At 52.8% G+C, this 23,008-nt stretch overlaps 1 long non-coding RNA gene across 2 annotated transcripts in view; it reads right to left on the bottom strand.

Moving 5' to 3' along the window:
• Positions 1–16,491: 16,491 nt before the first annotated feature.
• Positions 16,492–23,008, bottom strand: part of LOC115300230 — a 21,749-nt gene continuing 15,232 nt past the window's right edge. The window contains exons 5-7 of one of the 2 annotated variants that reach the window (XR_003912559.1): positions 19,099–20,062; positions 17,000–17,316; positions 16,492–16,875 (exon numbers count right to left, since the gene is read on the bottom strand). This is a non-coding gene — a long non-coding RNA (uncharacterized LOC115300230). The remainder of the gene's footprint in view (positions 16,876–16,999; positions 17,317–19,098; positions 20,063–23,008) is intronic. The other variant, XR_003912558.1, reaches the window with a different exon arrangement.

The following is a 23,008-nucleotide window of genomic DNA, read 5'->3' as shown; positions in this document are numbered from 1 at the left end:
CAATTCACTCTATGAGCACTTGTTCCTTGGTTTCAACTACTTCTCCTGCCCCGTGGTGTCTGGTTTGGGAGTGGTGGGTGAGTGAGTGCGTCTGCAAGCATGTTTTCTCGTGGTGAATCATGGTGGGCGGGCACTGGAGGCAGGGACAGGCTCTGAAGACAGGAGCTCGGGTGCCTGCCTGAGATGGGGAACTTCAGACTCCCCGTCTGAGTTTGTCTACACAGCATGACCAGCCAGGCATCAGGCCTGGATGGAGCTGAGCCTTGAATTTGGAGGATGCCAGTGCCCCTGACTCGCCTAAAGAAAGGTCCCTGGATTGTCCCCTTCAAAGGGTAGGGCCAGGTCTGTCTCATCCATCACTGGCTCTGGGGCCATCCTTTGTGCTCAGTAGTATTTGTGGGATGAGTGCGTGAGTGGATGGCGGAAGAGCATCGTGAAAGGCCCATTTCCTGGAACATCTTCTCCTTGTTAGCGCTCACATGGCCCCCTCTCTCTACCTGGCATGTTTGATTTGTGGCTGCAGCCCAGGACCTCCCACCCAGGCCCATGACACACAGTGGCCTCAGGCAGCATTTCGGAGCTAAGTGTTTTTATGCTAGTTTTCCTGGCTGTGTAACAAATTGCCACACATTTGGGGGGCTAAAATGACACCTGTTTATTATCTCACAGTTTCTGTGGGGCAGAAGTTTGGGCACAGCCTGCCTGAGTCCTCTGCTCAGGGCCTCACACAGGCTGCCGTTGGTTGCTGGCCAGGCCGTGTTCTCATCTGGGGGCTGGACTGTGGAAGGTCTGCACCTGAGCTCCCGTAGGTTGTGGGCGAGATGCATTTCCTTGGCGCTGTGGGACCGGGCACCTGGATCTTTGCTGGCGGGGCCTGCAGGCCGCTCACTGATGCCAGGTGGGCATCCTCACCACAGGCTCATTTCATCAGGCTGCCGAGGAGAATCTCTAGCTCCATCTGCCACGACAGAGTGTCCCGACCGCAGAGGGACATTCCATCGCTGCTCCTGCAGTCTATGGGCTAGCAGCAACTCAAGGGCCTGCCCACGCCCACAGAGACAGCTCACACAGAGGTGGTGCCAGGAGGTGGGCATCTTTAGGGACCATGGCTTCTACTAGCCCTCCGAGAGGTCAGTGTGGGCCTCGTCTTCTTCAGAAAGCTTCACTGATCTCTGTGCTCACCTCTGTGTTTTGTTGGAAGAATGAGGACCCTCACCGCTGGGACCCTGGGGGGGTTTCCATGGATACTGTGGGGGGAGGGCCAGCCAGCATCCCTCATCTGTCCACCCCTCCTCCAGGCACTAGGCCAGATGTACTGGCAAATGAGTTCCCTGTCCTCAAGGGGAGACAGGTGATGCACAAGTGGGTCGATACGTAGAGGAGGTCATGTCAGCTGGGACGGGCCCGGGGCGGGGAGAAAACAGCACGACAGAGACTGTCAGGAAACTGTCGACAAGCGATGATTCCTGAGGATGATTGATGAAGACTTTTCTGAGCAGGTGGCCACAGCCCTGGGGGTCAGGGCCCGCAGGGACCATTCTGTGCTGGGAGGAGAGGGACCAGCTGCCACGCCCACCTCATTCCTGTCTGTTTAACCTCCGTGGTCCCATCACTCATGCTCCGAGGCAGAGGAAATGCCCAGCAAGCCTCTCACCAGCTGAAAATGTCCTTTCTGCAGCCAGCGGCTGGGACGTGGGGACCTGGGCAGAGTGTGGCCCCCGGCTTTGGTGCCGCTCACCCCCTCACGTCCCTTATACTTGCCCTCACTCAGGCCTGGGCCCAAAATCTCCTTCCCTCAGATGAAAAGGTTTTGCTTAGCATTTTCTGCTTCTCAGAGATTTAAATAATTTTTTTAAGAGGCCAATAGAAGAACAACCCAGATAAATCTAGTGAGGAGGGTCAGGTCCTGAGATTGCCATTGGGATGGAGATTGTAAGCCAGCGAGCTCTCTGATGGCTCGTACTGTGCCTGGCACTCGCGCACTTCTGCCCAGCTCTGTTGTTGGAGAGAGGTGCTCGGTTGACACCTGTTCACCATTTTGGTGAGGGACGGACCCTCTGCCCCAAATGGTATTAGATGGTTGACTCATTATGCCCAACACTGGACAAGAAGTCACGTGTACTCACAGCCTGGGAAGGGAGGACCCTGCAGTTGTAACAACCGAAGACGTCCCTTGGGGAAGTGGGGACAAAGTGTGCCAGCTGAGAGCCGTGGGTCTGTGTTTACCATATTCTGAAGTCAGAACTTACAAGTATTTGAGCTTAGATAAGGTGTTTCTGGTGGCGCTCTGCTTCCTGCAAGATGAAGTAAAACCTGTTTACACTGGCTCCTAGATGTGACCTTGAACTTCATCCACCATGACCCTTACGTGAGTCCCGTCCTGACCTTACTCAGGCTGTCCATGGTTCTAAACACATTACAACTCTTCTGGCTTCAGACCCTTGCTCATGGTGGCCCTTTTTGTCTAAGCTCCAAGCCGCACCCTCCCCCCAGGTCCTGGTGACTGTCGTGCGGGCTTGGCAGACCCCTCTCGACCCCTGATACCCTGGTTTGGATTCATGGTGTCCATCTGGCCATGGAACCGTCAATACTAGTGAAATTCCTCTTAATCTCCCATGCACCCTCAGCGACCCACCTTCTCAAGAGTAGCATTCATTCCACAAATATTTATTGAGCCCTACTGGGTGTCAAGCCTTCTCCTGGGGACTGGAATCATGGAGCATTATGGCTGCCTGTCTCCCCAGTGGACGGGATATAAGGTGCCAGCATTCAGGGGCTGGTATGTTTTAAATCCTATGTTGTCAGGGCTATAGTAGTCACTCAGCAAATATTAGTTGGATGAGTAAATGGTCTATCTTCAGCAAACCTTGGCTGTGCTTTCCTGGACCCCTCAGTTCTTTCTGCCTGGAGAGCTGTTGGAAATTCTCACCTTCTCTGAAGCTTGAAGCCCACCACGAAAGCCTTCTCCCCCACCATGTTCTCTGTGGCATTTCTGGACATCTTTGGTTATATGGTTTTTCCACACCGAGCTGAGAACTCCCATGAGGAGGGACGTGATCTTTCACATCTTTGGACCTCGCCAGTGTGCTGCCCACAGCTGGCGGGGGCAGCCGAGATGGACGCACGTGGCTGCCCCACTGCCCTGGCTCCGCTGCTGTCCTGTGGCCTTTGTCCACCTGCTGTCCTTCTCTGGGCCTCAGCCTCCCTTCTCTGTTCCTTGTTAGAGCAGTGGATTGGGTTCTCAAGTCTCCGGGCCCTTCCGGTTCTGGGATTTTGTGATACTGTGAGGGTCCTGCCTTTTGGGATGCTATTCAGTCATTACAAGGCCCTTCCCATGGATTGTGGTGTCACACTGACCACTTTTAAGGGACGATCCCACGGGAACTGGGGTGGGGCAGGGTGTCTTCATGTGGACTCGCCATGCTGTACAGCCGGCCAGGGCATGGTCCTGTGCCGCGTCCAGGACTTCTGCCCGGGCTTTCCGGGGGGTGGTTTCCGGAGAGCATTCCATGACGTGGTAGCGGCCTCGGAGCAGCCCGGCTGTGCACTCTCGTAAGCATAGTTAGGTCACCATGTAGGGTGACCGCAGACAGTGCATCGCGGCCGCAAATCTTCTATCGATTACTCTCCTTCCCGGCGATGCAAGGCTTTCCTTCTTGTTTTTCTCCACGTGATTAAGAGGAAGAGTTGCAGGAAGCCTTATTGCTCTTTCCCTAAATCAGTGCTGTTACTTTATATAAACCAAGGGGACAATGGCCCTGGGAACATTTTTATTTGCCAAGTTAGGCTGCCCCCCCCAGGGACACATGCATCCTGGCACTGAGAAGCCGGCTCTCTCTAAAACTTGTTTGCAAGGAGTTTCCGGGGAAAACTTTTTAATAAAGGGCCCACAGAACAGGACCCATTCAATTTTCTCCAATTATACATGGAAAGTAACTTTTGCTCACTCCATAGGTTTTTCTTTGCCTCGGGTCTTTTTAAGGCTGGATTTAAATCAAAGCCCGTACAAGAGAGAAGAAAAGCTTTGTGATCTCTTTGCTGAGGGTGGCTGGCAACAAATTAGAAAGAAATGAAATAATCCCACAATATTCAAGCGCCTTTATTGGGTCTTCCGCATTAACAGTGTGGTTGTTGTATTTCTCATATTGCAGCGAAGTGTGAACAGGCCTTCAGAGCTGAATCATGGGTGTCGTTTGTTTACTTTAGACAGAGTTTGGGTGTGACACCCAACCTGGCAAAGCGGAACCAGCCCCCGTTCCCAGAGCTGCTCGCACAGGGATACGGATGAGGGAAGGCAAGCGAGGCACCGGGAGGCGCGGTCGGAGGAGGCGCTCCCTCTCGGGTCTCGGCAGGTGTCTCTCCAGCAGTGAAGCATCATCTCGCCTTACCTTGTCCTGCCCTGAGGTCAGGCTGACCACTGGCCCAGCAGCCCAACAGTCACACACCCAGGAATGGACTCCTGGGGACTTTGCTGGACTCATTCATTCCAGCCACCAGGAGAACGGATTTTGCATAGCCCGATGCTTGGGTTGTGCAGATTACTTGCCGGGGGGCAGAGAGAAGCTACCTTGTAGAGAATGGGGTGAGATTTAGAACAACCCGTCCACCTGTGCTGTGGGCTGAATTATGTCCTACCCGAAGTCACACATTAAGTCCTAACCCCCAGGACCTCAAATGTGACCTTATTTGGAAATAGAGCCGCGGCAGGTGTAATTAGTCAAGATGAAGTCACACTGGACAGGGTGGGCCCTGATCCAAATGTCTGTTGTCCCCATTAAGAGAGGAAGGTTGGACACGTGTGCACGTGCACATGCACGCACGCACACACACACACACACACACACACACACACACACGACTGTTACGGAAAGCCTGGAAAGGGGTTGAACACCCCTCCCCGGAGCCTTCAGAAGGAGCCCGCTCTGTCTACACCTTGATTTTCTATTTCCAGCCTCCAGAACTGGGAAATAATAGATTTGTTGTTTAAGCCGCTCTGGCTGTGGTTCTTTGTTGTTACTCTTTTTAATGGGTGGCTCATTTGTGCTTGTATTTACTCTCCTTTGAGTGTCCCTTATTTAGCATCTCTGGAGGCGTCAGTTAAGCCCACCCTTCAGGGAGGAGCAAGTCCAGCAGTGTGGGTGCCAGTGGGGTGGGAGCGAGCCCCAGGGGCAGGGGTCCCGCCGGGGTATCTCCCAACACGGCCCCGCGGAAGCCATCCAGTTTGGGTCCACACATCACATCTGGCCAGTGACCCCCCAGAGGGAAAGGGGTTTGATTTTCTCCACCAACCAGGGGATATTTCTCTCCTCATGATTGTTCGGAAATGCCAAAGCAAAGGCAAGGCACGGCACAGAGGGGGCCGGATCCTTGTGTTAATTACGAGCGCGCATGTTTACAGAAAGCTTGTGTTCGGGAGAATTCTCTGCACCCGTCGCTGGGTTTACAGTGCCCAGAAAGCATAATGAGAACATTCAGCAGTGAAAATACCGTCCATTTGCATATTTCTCGGGATGCGATAATGTAATTCAGGAAATCTAGCTGCTGATGAATGCCATTTAAAGTTCACGCCTGCTTTTGTTGCTCTGTGGTACTTTAAATTGAACATGGTGAGTAGGCACCGGGGACGGCGATCAAAGATGGGGCTCAGAGCCCACAGAAGTGGCTCCGTGTTCTGGTCAACCGCGCTTCGAGGGGCTGGGAAAGGCCAGACGGACTATTTTTCTTTTCTAAAAAATTTTTAATGCTTACTTATTTTGAGAGAGGGACAGAGAATGAGCACAGAAGGGCAGAGAGAGAGGGAGACACAGAATTCAAAGCAGGCTCCAGGCTCTAAGCTGTCAGCACAGAGTCCGATGCGGGGCTCAGACTCACGAGCTGTGAGATCATGACCTGAGCTGAAGTTGGACGCTCAACCGACTGAGTCACCCGGGCGCCCCATGTGGACTATTTTTCTGTCCTGCTGTCCCAGACTGTCATGTTATTGTGAGGACGCAGCAGCTTGAGCCCCGTCCTGTTGCACGGGAGTCCTGGTCTGTGCCCACGTGTGCATCCGCTGGGTCCACACCTGATGTTGCCATCTGGGGATGCCAGGGCCCTTCCTGTGTCGGGACCGTGGCCCTCATCCCCCTCTGAGGAGACGACCTCCCGGTGCTCCCAGCTTCCTTGGGGCTGGTCTCACAGATGGTCAGGTGACGAGCAGGTGGCCACTGTGACCGGGGGGTGGCAGCCATCAAGACACGTCAAGGATAACCAAGGTCTGGCTTCTGGGACGGCTCCGCCGATACTCCGATGTGTGCTTTGCTGAATACACTGATACACTACTGAAAACTAGCCTTTTGTTTTTTAATGAGCGGAGAGGGAGTCTCAAGACACAGAAAATCAGCAGTCTGGAAAATCTGCCTTTGAATAACCAGACGTCAGGATAACAGCAGTCGGTGCGTGTCCTGAGCACGGGCTGCACGGCGCCCAGGCAGGTTCTGGGACGCTCCTGGCTGCTCCGACGAGCAGGTGCCGTCCCCGCTCCGCGGTCGTCTGTCCCAGGTCACACGGCCGGGGTGTGAGGGAGCGGGGGCTGGCCCCCGTGTCTGTCTGTGTCTAATCCTTGATGCACTTTGTATTTGTTTCCTGGGTCTGTGGGAACAAATGACCACAAACCGGACTTAACACAACACAGATTGATTCTCTCATGGTCCAGGGAGCCTGAAGTGCGAGATCCGCGTGTGGGGGGCCGCGCTCCCTCCGAAGGACCCAGGGAAGGGGCCCCCCTGCGGACTCCAGCCTCGGCCCGACTGGCTGGTGACCCTCGGGGCTGCCTCCGCATGCAGCTCAAGCCCTCCGTCTCTGTTTCTTTTGTCACCGTCTGTCCCCTCCCCGCACTTGCCTCTGTGTCCAGATTTCTCTCTTGTTGCAAGGACACCAGTCATTGGATTTAGGGCCTAGATCTCTAATCCACTGTGACCCCCCCTTAACCAGATCATATCCTCAGCGACTCTTCAAATGAGGTCTCCTTCACAGGCACCGAGAACTGGGATTTCAGAACAGATTTTAGGGGGGATTCAGTCCACACAGTTTACTGCTTCCCTCACTCTTCCCCCCGGGAGGGAAATTATTCGGAAAGCGTTGGCTGTATTGGGAGAAAGGTAGACGCACTGGGCAGCGGCAGGCTTCTGATTTCTTCCCCGCTCATCCAGAAACTTCTCTGCTTGCACCGCTGTGAACAGGACGGGCCCACATGCACCTGCGAGAAACAGGGATGGTGGTGCCGGTGTGGGCCGTTGCCTTGGGTTGTGAAGGACACGTTTTATCAGCTTGTGACTGTGTGTTTGAAGGATGCATTGTGGAAATGTGTGGACCAGTGACAAAGACCCAAGAGAAAGCTCTCGCCCCGCTGACAGGCCGTGGGCTTTAGATTGGCCCTGAGCTCACGCTGCCCCCGGTGCGCCGACTTGTGGCCCCTGGGAAGGACACACCTCCGAAAACGCGCTCCCGAGGACTGCCTTTAACTGATTCTGGGATCTGGCTGCTGCCCCCACCCCCATCCACACGCACGCGCCCCCTCATCCACATGCCACAGCCCCCATCTACACGCACGCGCCCCCTTCCACACGCAGCGCGAACCCATATACATGCACGCGCCCCCATCCACACGCACACGCCCCCCAACTACACACACGCGCCCCCATCCACATGCACGTTGCCCCCCGTCCACACGCATGCGCCCCCCCATCTACACGCCCGCCGCCCCCTCACGGCCCCCAGTAGAACAGCTCCTCCAGACTCTGGGGGCGGGGGGGGGGGGGGGGGGGGGGGCGGAGCCACGCTTGGCCCAGTCCCATGATGCTATGAGGCTTGTGATTTGGGGTGAGTGTGGAGGCCGGGCTGTTCAGGTGGGGGATGGGCGTGGGCAGATCCAGGGTTCTGGGGGGCGGATTTGGGAAGTTGGGGTCCTGATTCTACATCTTTGCCACTTCCCAGCACCTAAGTGGGGCATCTTCACCTGGTCCTCGGTTTCTGTGTTTGGGGACGCAACCCCAGAGGCTTGGTGCCACCTTTCAGGGCTGCAGTGAAAATGAAGGGTAGGGGGTTCCCGGCCTGGATGGAGGGGAGGATGGTGCTCTGGCCACAGGGCCTGCTGGGTCCAAGTCTGCCCACAATGCATGGGGAGGAATCCCAGGCCTTTCCGACGGGTCTCTGAGGTTGAGAGCGGCTGCAAACCCGGAAGCCACAGGCAGCTGCATAGAGGCTGTTCAGAACCCTGTAAGCACCGAGGGGCTCTTCCTGCAAAGGGCCTGGGGTCACTGCAGCTGGGGGAGAAGATATGTAGAAGAATGAACCTGGCCCCAGGGACCTGTAGGGGGCTGAACAGTGGCCCCCTGAAAAGATAAGTTTGCCTCCTAAGTCCAGTTGAAATAGAGAGAGATAAAGAGAGAGAGAGAATCCTAAGCAGGCTCCACGCTCAGCACAGAGCCTGACATGGGGCTTGATCCCATGACCTTGAGCTCACGACCTGAGCTGAAATCAGGAGTCACCCAGGCACCCCATGCCTCCTAATTCCAAACACCTGTGAGTGAGCTTATTTGGAAAGAAGTCTCTGAGGTGTGATTAAGGTAAGGACCTTGAGAAGACATCATCTTGGATCGCTTGGGTGGGCACTAAATCCAGTGTCTGTGGGAAGGGCTGACTCGGGTCCCCCCCGAAAGACACACTGAAGTCCTAACCCCCGGGACTTCACAGTGTGACTCCATGCGGACATCGGGTCTCTACAGAGGTCGTTGGGTTAAAATGGGGTCATGAGAGTGGGTCCTAATCCACATGGCTGGAGTCCTTGTAGAAGCGTGGCCCAAGGACAAGGGGACAGGGATGCGGGGACAGAAGGAAGATGGCGGGAGAAGGGAGGAGATGGCCGCATGACTGGAGCGAAGGGCCTACAAGCAGAGGGACACCAAGGATGGCCGGCGACCACCAAGAGGGGCAGAGGGGGAGGACCTTCCCTAGAGCCTCCAGGGGTGGAGCAGCTCTGCTTGACCTCTGACCTCCGACCGCCAGACCGTGAGAGAGTCCACCTGGTGACCCCAGGACATTAGTAGGGACCTTTCTCTAAATGGAGACCAACGGGGGCTCGCGGGTCAGAGGCGGGAGCTCAGCGGCTCTGCCACCTTGCAGAACCACAAATCCTGGAGCCCGTTGCTTGTGTCTTATTCTTTCTGAGCCCTACTGCCCTTCTTAAACTGTGGGTGCTGCCGGGAGCCTGCATCGGTGTCCTGGGGTTGCCACAGCCACTTGTCACAAGCTGGGGGGCTTCGAACCACAGAAATCTATTCTCCCACAGCTCGGGAGGCCAGAGGGCCAAAATCCAGGGACAGGCAGGCCTGGTCCTCTGGGCGCCCAGGAGGACCTCTCTCTGCTTGAGCCCCTCCTAGCGTCTGGCGGCTGCAGGCTGCTCTTGGCCCTCCTTGGCTGGTGGCCCCGTCACCCTGATCTCTGTCCCCATCTTCACCTGGCTGTCCTTGCCCTGTATGTCTCTGACTTTCCCTCTAAAAACACCAGTCACACTGGGGCAGGCCACCCTCATGCCTCCTTCTAACTTGAGGATATCCATAAAGACCCTATTTCTAAATCAGGCCACATTCACAGGTACTGAAGGTCGCGATATGGATACATTTTCCGGGGGACAGAGTCCTGCCCGCAGCAGGACCCCTCATGGGGCTGTTGGGAAGTTCCAGCCAACAACCCAGGCAGAGCTCCCGGCAGGCGGTGGCACCGTGTCCTCCAGCTGCCCTGTGCCCTCAGGGGGACATGGGTCCCTCCTTGGATGCCCCAGGCGGGGGGCAGAGCAGAGGTGGGCTGGCCGCCCCTCCCTGGGCCATCTCCGCCTGAGATCCCATTCTGAGGCCCCAGACTCCAGCTCAGTTCTTGGAGGGGGACCCGCTCCTACCTGTGCAGTTGCCGTGGACAAGTCCCTCCCTTTGGGCCCCCATTTCCTCCTGGCTGTACCCACATCAGAGGACTATTTCAGGAACAAAAACTAGGTGGACACACACCTTGCTGGTGAGAGCTGAGAATGCTCGGCCCTTACCAGCCCCCGGGCCCCGCGTCCAGGGTGGCAGCGGGGGGCAGGGCCGCACAAGTTCTACGTCCAGCAGGCTAGCTGTGAGCAAGGAGGGGCAGGTGCGTGGGTGCGGGGTGGGTGCCGAGCCCCCTGCGGAGCAGAGGTGATGCTTCTCCACGTGCCTTTGATGAGTAGAACTTGGGCAAACGTGCTAACCTTCTAAGTACATGTGAGGTTTTTGTGTGCGGGTTATCTTCCAGCACCTGGAGTCAGAAGAGGGGAATAAAGGCAGCAAGCGTTTCAGTGGGCAAGAGGCTGGCAATCCTGCCCCCAGTCCCTGGCTGGCTGCAGATCCAGGGATCCTGAACACTCCCGGCCGGGGCGTGGACACACGTCCTCCCAGAGCCAGGCTGCTGCCATCCTTGCCGCGCCCGGCGTCTGACAGTCTCAGAGATGAATGGGGTCTGGTCGGCCCTCAGACTCCACGGAGAACGGGACACATCAAGGTGCCCTTGTGAGCACGGCCCTAGAGGCGCCGGTGGATTTGTTTATTCTGCAGGTAACAGAGGACAAAGGGACTTCTGTTTCTTTCAGGGCGTCCACGTGCGCTAGCAAGAGATTAAAGTTCCCTTTCATCTCCATTACGGCTGGAAAAGAGCTTTGGTTTTATTTCCCAAATTCTTTGTTGTCGCTGCTTTGGCTGCGGAGGAAATCTCTCGCGGTGCCTGACTCACGCCGAGCCCGCGGTCCACGTCAGGGCACTGAGAACAAGCCTGCTTGGCGATCGCATCCTTCACCAAGATCGCTTCTCTTCTGCGCCCGTCCCCACGGAGGTCTCCCTTCCTGGACTCCGGTGCTGAGGAGTGGTTTTGGGATGTGCTGTGGCTGAGGTCACGGGGGTGGAGGTGAAGCTGCAGCAGAAGCACGACTGGCTGGTCCCCCCTCCCCCCCCGCCATGGTCTGGGGCATCGATGGGTGTGGATGGCACCCCAAGGTCCCCAGCCAGCTCAGGGGGAGGGCAGCCCTGGAGACGTGCAGCCGATTTTGCAGGAGCGAGAAATAAATTTGTGTCATGTCACTGACGGATCTGGGCTGGAGGTAATTGCAGATATGGAATCCTACCTGGGTAAAGACACTGATTTTATATATATTTCCCCCCCGAAAAGGCAGGTGAGCAAGGAGACCCAGCAGAATTCGGGAAACCTAAAGCCTAGCTCTGATTTCACAAGGTAGCAGCAGCCGCCTAACCTGTGGTGGGCTGGATAGTGACGCTCCAGAGATGTCCTGATCCTGGTCCCCGGACCCGGACATGTGGCCTGACCCGGCATCAGGGACTGTGCCAACGGGGTGAAGTCAAGGATCTTTGATGAGGGGATTATCCTGGATTATCCTGGCGGCCCAGTCATCAGAAGGGTGTTTCTAAGGGGGAGACAGGAGGGTCAGGGTCTGAGAAGCAGATGTCACCAGAGAAGAGGAGGTTGTAGATGGAGGAGGGGCCACGCGCAGAGGAGGACAGGCAGCCTCTGGAATCTGGAAATGACAAGGAAGCAGATTTTCTCCCGCAGATTCCAGAAGGAACGCACCCCTGCAGGCGCTTTAATTTTATCCCTGTAAGACCCCTTTCCAACTTCTGACTTCCAGAATTGTCGGAAAGCACACGTGTGTGGTCTCAGCCCCTCTACGGGTGCCAATGCGTTGTGGCGACGGCAGGAAACGGAAGCCCTTCCCGGTCCGCTTGACTCAGGCTGGGAACGTGCGTGTGCACCCAACGGGGTCTGATTTAGCACATTCGGTTGTGCAGTACCCCCGAAGGGAAGCACGGCGGGCATGACCAAGGGGGAGCCCTCTCTGGAAGAACAGTCAGCTGATTCTCCACCTGACTTATTAGCGCAACCAATTCACCGATGGGTGAGGCTGACCAGCCACAAGGTCGTGCTGATCATATTACAACACACGTTCTTTGGTTGGAGGGAACCACACTCAGTGGGTTATTTGGGAATTGATCCCACGGCACATTATCACCGGGACACCTGGTGTCTGGGGACTGTTAGAATTGAGAAAATGCGAACTCTTGCTTCCCTTAATGAACACTGTGAAAGGCGTCCAGGAGCGGAGACCTCTGTTCTCATGACTGCCAAAACCGCGGTGTCAGGAAATGCACCGGAGAGCAATTTTAATTTCATTCCTGCCATTTGTCCTTGGAGCCACCCCCTCCCTGCCTTTCCTTGCGGTGCTGTCTCTGCGTCTCTGGCCTCCACAACAATAGACTTGAAGGGCGAGCTCGGAGATGGAGGGTGGAGCCGGCCTTGAGGTCGGAAGCTAATGAAGGAAGCGGCGCAGGGACCCTGGAGGACTCCGGGCTGGCACAGTGGATCCACGGGTCACCCTGTCAGGGCTCCTGCCACGTGCTGCGTGTCCCGCATCCTGCAGGATTATGAAGTCTGACAGCCAGCGTCCGCCCTGCGTTTTGGCATCCTCTCCATTGCTGTCTCATTTCACATTCAAGTGTGTGCAGTAGGACAGGCAGCGTTTGAGACGCACACGGTTCCCCCAGATGCCTGCGCTGGGATTATGTGGCATTTATGAAATGGAACTCGGGAGCCGGCATCTTTTAATTAAAGGCTAGAGCCCTTCCCTCCCTGAGAAGCAGGGCTGACAGATGCTGCAGACACTGGGCCACCGGAAGGCCACCCAAAGTCACCGTGAAGGAAGCAAGAGGGCCCAGCTGGCAAAATCCTGTGTTTGCTCCAAACTGGGAGGGTCTCAGGGCTCAGCTTAGCTGTCCTCACCGCAGGGTGAGGTCCGTCTGAGAATTTAAATAGAAACACAGTGTGCTTTGCTGATACGCAGAATGGCCGGTGGGCAGGGTGGCCCTGCCGGTGTCTCCCCCCCCCCCCGAGACAGGGGGCGGGGTCTATCACCAACTCCAGCGGACATGGGATGTGATTAGATCCCATGCATGCTTAGGTTGTTCTGTAAAATTGCATCACAACTTCTCTACAGGACTGAGAGGCAGTCGCTGCTGATGGACAACATAAAGCAGGGTGTGAACTCAGCCGGTGGCTGGACTGTGGCCGGGGTGTCAGTCACCAGAAAGGCCCTTGCTCAGCGCTGTGAGCTGGGAAGCAGGTGCACGCGGGGGTCCCACAGCGGACTGACAGCCCTGTCAGCTCGGGTGTCAGTGTGTGCCCCGGCGGGGTTTCGGATGTAGAGAAAAAACCCACGACGGGCCTGTGGCATTCGCGGGCGCAGACTACTCCTTAACAATGCTTATCATCATCAAACACTTGCTCACGACGGTGGAAAAACACACACACGGTAACACTCGCCATCCTAATTCTCATGTGTGCAGACCGGGGCGGCCAAACTGCTCTGCCGCCAGCCCCACAGCTCCCAGAGTGCTCACCCCATGAACTGTGTGCGAGGATGAGCGGGGAGAGCGTTCTTTAGCGGCCGTGGTCCCCGCGTCCGCGTGTGCGGATCACCATGCCTTCTCCTCTGCAGCCACTAAATATCGTTTGGGGGATGTTTCGGCCCTTAACAAAGTGGTATCCTTGGCCACCCTCCAACCCAGTGTCTTAACCCAACACCAGGTTTTTGCGGATTTCCCCACGCCGCTCTCTGCCAGTCCTTCGTTCTTTCCAGCTCCTCCAAAGCACATCATTTTATAAAAATTTCACAATTTATGGTTTTTGCTAATCCATTAAGTAGGAGAAACGTCATACCTGTTTCCACATATGTGCTCTTGATTACTGAGGGGGTCAGACATCTGCATCCATGGCGATCCCTGTGGATGCCTCTTCTCTCACTGCCAACATTGATTCTATGACAGGAGTTCTGGATGTGGAAATGCTCTGATGTCCCAGGGATTTGTCATGAAACATAATCTCTTTAAATTTTTTTCCATAATATTTTATTGTCAAATTGTTTTCCATACAACACCCAGTGCTCTTCCCCTTAAGTGCCCTCCACCATCACCACCACCTCTTTTCCCCCCTCCCCCTTCCCCCTCAACCCTCAGTTCATTCTCAACTTTCAATAGTCTTTCAAGTTTTGCATCCCTCTCTCCCCCCAACTCTCTCTCCCTCCTCTGCACCCCCTGGTTCTCCATTAGGCCTCTCTTGTTTTCCTGCTAGACCTATGAATGCAAACATATGGTTTTTTAATGTTTATTTAGTTTTGAGAGAGACAGAGACAGAGTGGGAGCAGGGGAGGAACAGAGAGAGAAGGAGACACAGAATCTGAAGCAGGTTCCAGGCTCTGGGCTGGCAGCACAGAACCCGATGCAGGGCTTGAACTCAGGGACTGTGAGTTCATGACCAGAGCTGAGGTTGAACGCTTACCCTACTGAACCACCAGGTGCCCTGAACATAATCTCTTTGAAACATGCTGCTGATGTTGAAAGTGCTGCTACGAACATTGGGGGGAAATGGGTGCTGGGTGTGGGGGGGCACTTGTGGGGATCAGCACTGGGTGTTACATGGAAACCAACGTGACAATAAACTATAATAAAAAGGGGGAAATAAAAAAAAGAAGCACATTGTTGTCCTTGATCAGCTGATGTATTGAAAAGATAGTTTATATATATATTTGAACTTGAAATTGTTCTATGGTTTTAATTTTTGTGAGTTTTGCTGTCAGGTTTATGCCCATTACATCCAGTGATTTGGGTAGTTTCCCTCCTCTGACGGTCTCTGAAACTATTTTATTGCTATTTAAAAAATCTCAGCCCAACTTATTCTTTGCTTTGTTAGAAATTGCCTCTAAACCATGGCTCCTCGGTTTCTTTTGAGGTGGAGGAGGGAGATGTCTGATAATGTGCTCATTTCTTTGATGGACGTTGACTAATTCTGATTTTCTTGTAATCTTTAGCCAATTTTCTTAAAAAAATTTTTTTTTACTGAAAGTTACCCAAATTTATTGGAAAACCAATAAAGCTTTTAGAAAGACAATAAGAGAAAATATCTTCATGACCTCAAGGTGGGGAAGAATTTCTTAAACGAGTTATAAAAATTGACAGTAGCTATAAAAGAGTACCGATCAATTTGGGCGCATTAAAATTAAGGACACCTGTTCCACAGGAGATGCTGCAAAGCGAAGACCAAGACCGGAGAGAAGCCTGTGTCTGGAGGAAAATACCTGTGATGCAAAGAAACTAACAAAGGGAGTGTGTTAAGAAGGTACGAAGAGAAACCACAGGAAGTGAGGATCTGCACTGGGGTTTTCTAGAAGGCGGCGCACAGTTTGTGCTTCTGGACAGACACCCCACCGCCCACCCCGCTGCGGACGGCGAAGAAGCAGGCTCAGGCAGAGGTGAGCCGGCCCCTCCACATGACAAGCTTCCTGTTGTTGCAGCTGCCGCCTTGGAGAGGGCCCGGAGGCTCGGGCCCCCAGCCTGGAGAGGGCCCGGAGGCTCGGGCCCCCAGCCTGGAGAGGGCCCGGAGGCTTGGGCCCCCAGCCTGGAGAGGGCCCGGAGACACGGGCCCTTCAATATTTTGCTCTTGAGGAGAGTAAATCGTGACACCAGCTTTAAAACTCCACCTGGCATCTCCTGGTGTGTGGGCAGAGAAGCTGCTCGTATCCTGGGAGAGTCTGAGGGAGCCCTCGTCCCTCCGGGAATGTGCCCGAGACAGGCCGGGGGGCTTCAGGGCAGCACCGTGCAGACCAGACATACGCTCAGCAACACGTCCGCCCACCCTCAGGAGCGCCACGTGTCAGGAATCAAAGCCCGTCAGCCACATCCCTACCCCCCTCTCACATCTCACTTTGGGAATGTGGCCCTGCAGTTGGGCAGGAGAACCAAATGGCAGAAAAAGGTACCACTGTCTTGATTATCAGATGCTATGACGGCTTCTCCGAGCACCTTAGAGAACCATGGTGGAAGGAAGTCCGCACGATGAAGGGTTCCGGAAGTGTGTTACTTTCCTTGGGCTGCGGTGACCAAGGACCACAGACCTGGCGGTGACACAGCACAGGTTTAATCTTACGGAGCCCTGGAGGCTGGAAGTCCCATGTCAGGGCCCCGGCAGGCTGGTGCTTCCAAGGCCACGTCTGTCCCATGTGTCCTGCCTAGCTTCATGGTTTGCTTCCATCCTTGGACCCCTTGACGTTTACTCCTGGCCTGGCGTCTGGCTTAATGTTCCCATGACATGTGTCTGCGTCCAAATTTCCCCTTTTTTATATGGACACGGGCTCCTGGATTGGCTCACCTTCATCACCTTGTGTAACCTCATCTTGACTAATGACACCTGCAACTGTGCTTTCTCCAAATAAGGTGACATTTTGAGGTCCTGCGGGTGAGGACTTCCACATATGAATTTTCAGCGAACGCAATCGAACCCATAACGGGAAGGCAGCAGGACATGAAATTAAGATGGGAATCCAGCCAGGATGAGCGAAGCTCTAAAGCTGAATGCCAAAAGGAACAAATGAATTCAACTCTATTTCAGCTGAATAATATATCCCTGTTGAAGGGGGAAAAGCTAACAGCAGAGACTAGACCGAGGACTCGGATGATACCCGTAGCCCAGGAAAGAGCAGACTGACCGGGAACTTGTCTCAGAAGGTGTGGCTAGGGGGGTGAGGGTGCTGTGATTGCAGGGTTCTTCTGGGTGCATTCTGGGATTGACCACAAGGGTAGACAATGTCATGGTGTTGGGAGGCACAGCTGTCCTGTGAATGAAGGGAGACAGAAGTGCGGAGTGGAGGAAGGCATGGAAAACCTCTTGGCTTGGCCTGGAGCTGGAGTCTTCCATGCGGACTGGTGGGAAACACGAAATACCGGCAGGCTGATGTAGAAGGGACACTGGGGCTGCCATGGGCCACACCTGGGATGATAAAAGCATCACAATGAGTAAAGACAGCAATGGTTACAAGTCCGTACTGGTGATAAGTAGATAGCGAATAATTGGACAAATACGTGGATCAGTGAGGGGGAGGGCGGGCTCTTACAGTGAGAAGCTGGTGGAGAAGTGTGGAGAAGGAGACCATCACTGCCGCCCAAGAACCGTGGTGGAGATTGGCTTCGAGCAGAGTCTTCAGTGGATGCCGTGAAGGTGGAGGGTGGGTGGGGAGACAGGGCATTTGTGTGCTCTCAAAGTGGTGCACACAGTACCCATGCAGCAGAGAACTCAGACAACACTTCATAGGCTGACCCACGTTGGCATCACCAAAGGGAGAGCCGGCAGACCTCGTGCACCGTGGCGGTGAAGCCTGAGCGTCACAGCATCGTGCAGGTGGTGTCCAGGTCCAGCGCGCACGACCTGAATCTGGGCACAGAGAGATGGCAGACAAGCCCAGATGGGACCGTCCTGTGGAGTCACTGGCTGGTCTTCAAAAGCATCAGTGTTGCAGAAACAGAGCAAGACCAAGGAGCTGTTCCAATGATGGAGCCTAAAGAGACCCAGTGGCCAAATGCAGCATGCGGCCAGGACTGCATGGCGCACAGAGAGGAAGGTGCTGGAAAGCCCGTCTCTGGGAAAGCTGGCAGTGCTGGATTATGGGCCACAGACTTGGGAAAAGCATGGCACCCAGATGAAATTCTCCAGATTTGATAACTAGACTGTGATTATATGAGGGACTATCCTTTTCTTTAGGAAATGCACACGTAGTTAGTAAAGGGCAAAGGGACATGATGTGTGCACTTTGCCCTGAAATAGTTCGGAAAACCACACATATAGACACATGTATATGCGTGTATGCGGGAGGCAACTAGTGGACGTGGGTAAAGGGCATACGGCACCTTCCTGCGCGTCTTGGAATCGTTCTGTAAGCTTGTCAAGTATTTCAGGATAGAAATTTTAGAAACTCATAATGTTCAGCAAAAAAGCAAACTGCAGAAGAGTAGAACCAGAGTCCACCTACGTAAGATCTAGACACCCACACAGTGAACTGGGTGTTGTCTAGGGGCTCGTGCGCTATTGGAATATAAGGAGAAGGAAGACGGAGAGGCTCACAGGACGCAGGGGTGCGGGCTTTGGGGGCTGGGAGGCCTCCGAGAAGGCAGGAGCCCACGGCAACCCTGGTGAGGTGTCTCCATTGTTTGTCTTTATTTGTCCGTTCTTTAAGTTTCGGGGATGTGTTATATTGACTCTTTTGAATGTATGACATTTCATAACACATTTTTAAAAAACAGGAGCAAATGTAAAGATACCATCCTCTACCTGGACTTTTTTTTTTTTTTTTAACATATAAGGAAACCTAAGCTCAGTGAAGTTTAAAAATTTAGCAGGGCTGGATTTGAACCTGACTCCAGTGGCGACACAGCCCACACTGTCTCTCGCACCGCAGGAAAGAGCCCGAGTCAAGACAGAGAAGAGGAGGAGCAGGAAACCCCGTGGGAACCGGGCATGTGCAGGGACTCTTCCTCTTTCCTCCCATCCTCCCTTCCAGGACTCCCCGGTCAGGCCCTTTGATGGGCTTCGGAGGACAGTGACACCCGGTTCTGTGGTCGCTAGCACCTTTCCGAAGTTGACCAAAGGGGCTCTAGGATGGATTTCCCACAAACTAATTTAAATTACAAAGTACCAGCTGACCAGAAGGAGGACCCGTGACAAGATCAGGCCCACACTGCCCACAGATTACAATTTCTGCCTGGACCACTCGAAGTCCTTCCTTCAGTGATACTGGAAGCAGCCAAAAGGAGCTTCGCATTCTCCTGGGGGCGGGGGGATAATTATGACTTCCCTGCGGGGATCTCCGTCAAGGGCCAGATGGGTCCACAGTCGTCATGTTTGCCCAGAGTCCTCATGTCCTTGTACCCGCGTGGGCCAGCTGAAAACCACCAGTCCCCCTTTACTGTTCTGGACCTGCGCTATCCATGGTCCTGTTAATGACCAGATTTTGATCCGACAAATAATGACTTCCTAACCGGTATTTGCCCTCAGTGTTTGGTGTGGTGGGTGTCTGTCAAACAGCTTGACTCAAGTCCCTGGCAAGTCAGCTCTGTCTGATGTGTTTTCTTCTGTTCCTTTATTCCCCAGTGAAAACATACATACACTTAAAAATAAACACAGGTGTTGGAGGAGATGTTTTGAAATGTTCTCATGTACCTGACAGCTGTGCTCTCTGTAGAAATCGCGACAATTGTTTTCGCCATAATTGCGCAAGTTTTCCTCGGAGCTTCCAAAGTATTAACACTTGAGTGTATTGTTGTAGAAACTCAGCAGAACAGGGATATATTACCGACTCTCCTAAGATATTACCAAGAGCTTACGGAATCGTGATGGTTTTCCTGTAAGTCTCTCAGAATAAAAACAGATGATCTTTCCCATCAAAATGTAATCCTTGTTGCGTTGAGCAAGTTTGTGAGAAACGCTTACTTTGGAGAGACACTCAGGCTTCTTCGCACCAGCATCCTATGTCTGCGGCAGAGGGAATCGAGTTCTCTGGTCCAGGGATGGCATCGAGCCACACATCACGCTACCCGCCTGTGTTCACTGGGGATCCCAGATGCAGGAGGGACTCCGAGTGTTTCAGAGGCAGCCACAGGGAGGGAGGGTGATGCTTTCCTGCTCAGCTGTGTTTTTGGCAGGAAGAGAGAAAAAATAAGCCCGATGCCAGGGAGGGAGGTCTGAGAGCAGCAGGGCAGCGTCGAGACGGGCATGGCCTCTGTCACACCAGCCCCTTGGGCTTGTCTCTATTGGAGATCTAATAAAGAACAGTGTGCTGGCCCCAGGCCCTCCACCTGGAGCCAGCAGCCAAGAGACCCTGCCGCGGTCTGTGGCTTCCAGGTAGGTGGTGGTGCTTTGTTTTATGCACACGGTACAGACTCAGATGGTACAAGGGCACACAGGGCAGGGCCTGTCTTCCGTCTGTGTCCTGCGGGCTCCCAGGGTCTTAGGATGCTCTTCCCAAATGTTGTCTTGGCTGAAAACATCCCAGGCAGTCGGCGGGGGAGAGGCTGGCAGGCATGCCGACTTTGATGCTCTACCTTTCCCTCCTTCACGAGCTGGCATTGGGCCACAGCCTCTGCTGCACCTTGCTCTTCCATCTGACATGGTCTCGGGGATCCCTCTGCAGCGAAACAAACACAGTCACATCTTCCCTTATATGGATGAATCATAACCCTTCAGCCGACCCTCTGCTGATAGAGGTTTAGGCTCCTCCTGTATCTTGCTGTTGAACAACACCGCAAGGAGAGCCTGATGCGCAGGATGTTTCTGCCCTCCAGTGACTAAAACCCAAAGGGCTGTGCCTAGAAGAGAGTTTCTGGCCAAAATGGTACTTGTGCTCTCCATCAGCCTGCAAAGAGGCTGTCACTGGGTAGAGCACATTTCGCCCAGCGTGCCTGGAAGGGCAGGGAAGGCTGTGTCTTTGCCCCCAGTTCCCTTGTTTGGGGCCACTGTCTACCTCATCCTGAAAATGCATTTCTTTGATTAGGAGTGAAGGTTAAAAATCTCGACCACGTTTAAGAACTACTTCTGTTGCCTTTTCAATGAGCTTTCATCTCCTGTTTCTGTGGGCGGTTGGTTGTTTTGTTATAGATTTTTATGTGCTCCTCATGCATTAAAGAAATTAGCTCTTATCTGTAATAGAAATGAAGTCTTTTTCCTCTTTCACTCCCTTCTCTCCTTTGCTTCTTGTATAATATTTACAGTCGACATTTTGACTTTGCTTCTGATGCTTTTGTTTTGCCTTGCAGAATAATTTTCTTTTTACATCACTGAATAATGTACACACAATTATTTCCTGTTTTCATTATTTTTATGCATACATCTTTGATCCATTTGAATTTACTTTAGTGGAATACATGAGGTGGGGATCTAATTTTTTGTTTCACTTCAGGTGGCTGTTCCCAGGTTGCATCCCTGGTGGGTCTGGCTCTTGGGTGGGGCCCTGGACAACGAACACCACCCCACCCTCCTCCGTGCCCTGTGTCTGGCCAGATAGCCCAGCTGCAAGACAGGGAGATGTGAAGACGTGTGGGCAGAGCTCACACAGAATGTGGTTTTTAGTGTCCAGCTGTTTCCCTTTTCTCCACTACAGCAGGTTCGGTGCATCGACGTGATGATGGTGATACCGTTGTATCCCATTGTGTGACTAATGCAGTGGGCTTGCTCACTCACTTTTTCGTGGGTACTTGGGTTGTTTTGGCATTTGGCTATGATGAATGGAGGCGGCATAAGCACTCAGGTCAAGTTCTTGTGAGGACGTAGACTTATTTCTCTTGCGTGAGTACCTGGGAGTGGGGTCTGGGGATGTGCTGTAAGTGGTCAGGCTCCTCAACCGGGTGAGCCCCGTCCCGTCATTTCACATTCCTGTGACTGCGGTGGTGTTGGTGGGAGGGGTCTGGTCTGCTCCACATTCCTGCCAGCGTTAGGTGTTGAAAGGCTTTAGGTTAGCCGTCTAAACCCGGGCGGTGCCTCCACCTCGGATTACGTCTCTATTTCTCTGATGACAATCAAAACGGAACTTCTTTTGATGTGCTTATGTGACACTTGGGTATCTTTTTTTTCTTAAGTCTGTTCACTTTTTTTGCCAAATTAAATTGTGTTGCCTTCTCATATTGAATTATGAGGGTTTAAAAATATAGATATTTAAGACTCAAGTTTTTTGTTTGTTTGCTTAAGATATTTTTAATTTAATTTTAATTTATTTATTTATTTACATTCAAGTTAGTGAGCATCTAGTGCTGTGATGGTTTTGGGAGTAGATCCTAGTGATTCATCCTCTGTGTAGACCACCCAGTGCTCATCCCAACAACATCCTCCCCAAGGCCCCCACATGCATTTAGCACCCCCCTCCACCCCCCACACCTCTACAGCGACCCTCAGTTTGTCCTCTGTATTTAAGAGTCTCTTATGTTTTGTCCCCCTCCTTGGATGGATGGATAAAGAAGATGTGGTGTATAGACAATGGAGTATTACTCAGCGATCAAAAAGAATGAAATCTTGCCATTTGCAACTATGTGGATGGAACTAGAGGGTATTATGCTAAGCAAAATTAGTCAGAGGAAGACAAATATCATATGACTTCACTCATGTGAGGACTTTAAGATACAAAGCAAATGAACAGAAGGGAAGGGAAGCAAGTTTTTTATTAGAAATAGGCACTGTGATCCCCCCTCCCGACCCCTAGATTCTGGTAGTCCTTTCATTTTCTTAATCGTGTTGTTTAAAGAGTAGATGTTGGATTGGAAAAATTTATCATTTCTATCTGCCATGCTTTGTTTTTTACATCTTATGGAAAAAACCTTTGCTTACCCCACGGTGATAAAGGTTTCCTTCTACGTTTTCTTCTAACAGTTTTACAGTTGTAGTTTTAAACTGAGATTTGGATCCATATCAACTTAATCCACATGCTCTTCAGCATCTGCTATTGGCACATTGTTAGGTATCAGCCCTTCTAGTAGGTGTTTAGTGACACCTCATTGTTGTCCCGTCTGTGATTCCCTGAAGACAGATAGCTTATTCTTCACCTGGGTGTCTTCTTTGGTAAGATATTTGTTTAAATATTTTGTCCATTTAAAAAATTGTTTTAACATTCATTTATTTTTTATTTTTTATTTTTTTAATAGTTTATTTTCAAATTGGTTTTTATATAACACCCAGTGCTTCTCCCCACAAGTGCCCCCCACCATGACCATCACCCCCTCCTTCCCCCTCCCTCTTCAGTCCATGGTTCATTTTCAGTATTCAATAGTCTCTCATGATTTGTGTCCCTCACTCTCCCCAGCTCTCTATCCCCCTTCCTCTCCCCATGGTCCTCTGTTAGGTCTCTCCTGTTAGACTTATGAGTGCAAACATATGGTATCTGTCCTTCTCTGCCTGACTTATTTCGCTTAGCATGACACCCTCGAGGTCCATCCACTTTGCTACAAATGGCCAGATTTCATTCTTCCTCATTGCCATATGGTACTCCATTGTATATATATACCACATCTTCTTGATCCACTCATCAGGTGATGGACATTTAGGCTCTTTCCATGATTCGGCTATTGTAGAAAGTGCCGCTATTATC

Source organism: Suricata suricatta, chromosome 8, assembly GCF_006229205.1.
Source record: "Suricata suricatta isolate VVHF042 chromosome 8, meerkat_22Aug2017_6uvM2_HiC, whole genome shotgun sequence".
NCBI lineage: Eukaryota > Metazoa > Chordata > Mammalia > Carnivora > Herpestidae > Suricata > Suricata suricatta.
This window is presented reverse-complemented; position numbering and strand designations above follow the sequence as displayed.